The sequence below is a fragment of the Cynara cardunculus genome (assembly GCF_001531365.2).
Source record: "Cynara cardunculus var. scolymus isolate 2C chromosome LG 3, CcrdV1, whole genome shotgun sequence".
NCBI classification, from domain to species: Eukaryota; Viridiplantae; Streptophyta; class Magnoliopsida; order Asterales; family Asteraceae; genus Cynara; species Cynara cardunculus.
The window spans coordinates 36,669,547-36,673,200 of NC_037530.1; the positions used below are offsets into that span (position 1 = coordinate 36,669,547).

A 3,654-nucleotide genomic window follows, 5' to 3' on the forward strand; every position below is an offset into this window, starting at 1 on the left:
AATATCGAGTAAGCCGATGGCCTACATATCAGATATTAAACTGATAAGAACAGATACTACACTTGATCTTAGCCAAAAGGCCGAGAAAGGTATGCCTTCCCTCTAACTGGGCCTTGCAATTTATGCCCACTCCTCTCGTCTCTGCCTTTTGTCATTCAGACGATATGGGGGCATCCATTTCATACCAAAAAGGGGCATTAATAAATTTGAGGATTTGTTGGTAAAGCGGGCAGACATTCTGTGAGTCTCACACAAGGATGGCAGCTCAGCTCCACCACCATTAAAATATTCTTTCTTTTCATCATCAGATCTGCCATGGATGTGTAGCAGCAAACACATTAAGAACAAAAATGGGAGATTCTTTTTCATGCCCTACAATCAATATTTATTTATAAAGAAGTGTCTTACTTATATGCAACAAAAATTAAAGTATAAGCTTCAAAATGAAGTTTATCGTTGCCCTTCTTTTTAGAACAACAGTCTCCATTGACTAGAATTAAGGTCTCTTTGTAATATTACAAAGCTACTCAAAGATTAGCATCCGTACACAACTGAAAATGAGATCAACGATCATCGCATACCTTTTCATTCTGTTTTTTCAAGACCAAGTCCTTTCATGTTCCGTGGTCGATGATAGTCCAAGGATTCAACAACAGTTTCATGGTGAGTATACATCCATAGTCACATAAACCTTTGCATCTGTGTTACAAAAGCGATAATAATTTATATGTAGTCTACAGGGATGGATTATTTAAAAAGCAAAGAAAACGAGGTACGACATGGGAGGGGTGTATATATTCTGAAAGAAGGACAAAAAGGCCATCACGGCCCAACCGGTGGTGGTGCAAATATGAATCGTGATCGCCGTGCTCCACGAAACAAAGCATCGCCAAAGCTTAAAAGGTCCTTCACCATCAGTTTTGGACTTTGTTCTTTCCTTTTCGCGTTCTACGAGTTCTAAGTTCAGATTGTTTCTCATGAAAATTTTCTGTAACTTTGAACACGACAATCAAATAAATATAATCTGCTTCTTCTCGAGAATAACTTCGTAACACCCCAAAACCCAAATAACTTTGTAACACCCCAAAACCCAAAGCAACAGGATGGCCCCATAACTTCTAACTCAACTTAAAACCATGGTAGAAGTTATTAGTAGACTACATTATATCCATGTGCGATGAGTTCTAACATAAAGTGTTAGCAATCTCTTACATCGTCATACTTTATGGTGCCTATAAATAAAGGGAATTTGTTGGAACAAAAAAAGGCAAGAAGGTCTTTTTTATATATCTTTCTTAAATATATATAAGGTTTGAGTTGATGCATCAACGATCTTTATTTAAGCTCCGTAAAGCAAAACCATATTCAGCAAATGCCTAAACAGGATTTTCAGATAAATTACATCAAATATGTCAATCATCACGATAACTTGTGTTGGTCAAGGAGTCAAATGTTTATACTTCACTCAAAGATTTCTCTTAGCAATCTGATTGTAATCAAAATTATAGAAGCCATTTCTCAGTGCCTCTGCTTTTATAAAGATTAACTTTTTGCAATTGGCCATAATGGACCAACCTCATTAGTTTGGAGGGTTAGCCATCATGAGCTGAAAGAAATACACCTTAACCTCCTGTTATATACCTACCATCACCGGTGTCTTTGGAGGTGGGTTCCGCATGGGCCTGGTTGAAGTTGGCGGTAATAAACTTTTATCCCAAATTAAACAGTATCTTATAGCTGTGTTTTGCAATTGCCTGCACAACAAGGGTCTTTGCCAATACCATCATCTCTAGAAACTACCTTTCTACAACTAAAAAAAGCATTAGAATCATAAGGCAGAAAATGGATTCCTATAACACAAAACGAGACTAAATAGACTCGAGATTCCTGAAAAATGTACCAAGGTTGTAATGCAACACCAACACGACTCTCAAAGACCCCAATAGCAAAAGCTATGACAGGACTTTCCCCATTAAAAATAAGATTAATATCGAGTGGATCGATAACCAACATATCAACTTAATAAGAACAAATACTATACTTGATCTTACTTTGCTGTTTTTGAGTTTTTACTGATTTGGCAAGTATGGAAAAACTGGCAGATTCTCTTTGGCACTTTTTCTTATACATCACATCCCTTAATGTGGTTTTTTAAATGTGGAAGCACTGCCTCTGAACTTCAACTACAAAGTTCATTTTTAAACTAGAATTGGAGGGGTGAGCCAAGCCTAAGCAATAGTGCAACACCAAGGCTACTCTTAAAGATCCCAATAGCAAGCTATTGTGATGGATCTCTCCCCATAAAAAATAAGATTAATATCGAGTAGGCCAATGGCCTACATATCAGATATTAAACTGATAAGAACAGATACTACACTTGATCTTAGCCAAAAGGCCGAGAAAGGTATGCTTTTCTTTGTCTTGGGCTTTGTTTTTTGTAACAGTCTAATGTTTGGTTATTTTGTTTAGTCTGGAGATGTGGGATGCTTCTGAAGTCTGAAGGAACCTTCTTTTGTGGTTTGTTTCATTTCTGCCATGTGCAGATTGTTGGAAATGCTCCTTACCGAAATTATCTTTCACTTGAAGCCTCAAACATAAACTTCCCAAATACACAGATCATAATTCAGGTTCAAACAGACCTCAAAACACAAGATGCAGTTACATTTTGCGATAAGAACCTTCACAATCCACCTTCTTTTGTGCCTCATCTTGTTTCATCTATCATGCCTTTCAATTTGTTTGTCTCTAACTTTGCTCTTTTTTCTGCATTTCTTTTAGCCAAATCCTTCTGTCGTGCTTCAGCTCTTCTTTATTTTTGTCTCAAATGTTATTTGCTTCTACTCAAATCTAACACAAAGTAAATTACTTAGAGCAAAGCAACCACTAACAACATCCACTTCAAGAAAATTATTCCTGATGAAAACCGTCCTATTACAAAGTCCCCGTACTTCAAAAGATTTGGTAATAAAAAGTCGTATTGCAAGTTTGGATATCTTCAGTTTTCAAATGTTACCGTATGTTTCTAGAAAAAGAAACTGAAATTTAACATGCTAGAATATGACTAGAAACTATGAGAACGAAAGTAACCCGGCTCTCTTTTTGTCTTATTAACACGAATCATTTTTAGGAGTAAATAGCTACATTAACTACCAGCCTGAAACATGCTCATTTTTCCATCCCCAGGCATTTCTTAGAATTCCATGAAGAAGTTCGTCTGCCAGTTCATCAAGTTATATCTAACACCCTTGTGTAACCTGAATTCTGGATTGATTAATGAAAGCTGGCTTTTGTACAATTCATTTCATCCCTTTTTAATGATACATTAGAATCAACATTCTATCTATGAAGGGCTTAATATACCTATAAAGCTTCAATCTTTAATTTGTAAGGGGCTTAATATAGCTAGCAAAATGATTTTAAACTGAGATCGGAGGGGTGAGCCTGGCCAAGGCAATAGTGCAACACCAAAGCGACTCTTAAAGATACCAATAGCAAGCTATTGTGATAGATCTTTCCCCATAAAAAATAAGATTAATATCGAGTAAGCCAATGGCCTACATATCAGATATTAAACTGATAAGAACAGATACTACACTTGATCTTAGCCAAAAGGCCGAGAAAGGTATGAGTTTAATCTTCTTGGGCCTTGGTTGA

At 36.5% G+C, this 3,654-nt stretch overlaps 2 non-coding genes and 2 pseudogenes across 2 annotated transcripts; all 4 read right to left on the minus strand.

The window, feature by feature from the left end:
- On the minus strand, window positions 1-93 carry LOC112510651 (annotated as a pseudogene).
- Window positions 94-1,889: 1,796 nt separating this feature from the next.
- On the minus strand, window positions 1,890-2,068 carry LOC112510661 (annotated as a pseudogene).
- Window positions 2,069-2,212: 144 nt separating this feature from the next.
- On the minus strand, window positions 2,213-2,408 carry LOC112510640. The gene has a single exon (XR_003069018.1). It is a non-coding gene; the product is annotated as a U2 spliceosomal RNA (small nuclear RNA).
- A 1,022-nt stretch (window positions 2,409-3,430) lies between these two features.
- On the minus strand, window positions 3,431-3,626 carry LOC112510645. Its single transcript, XR_003069023.1, has one exon. It is a non-coding gene; the product is annotated as a U2 spliceosomal RNA (small nuclear RNA).
- Window positions 3,627-3,654: the final 28 nt, after the last annotated feature.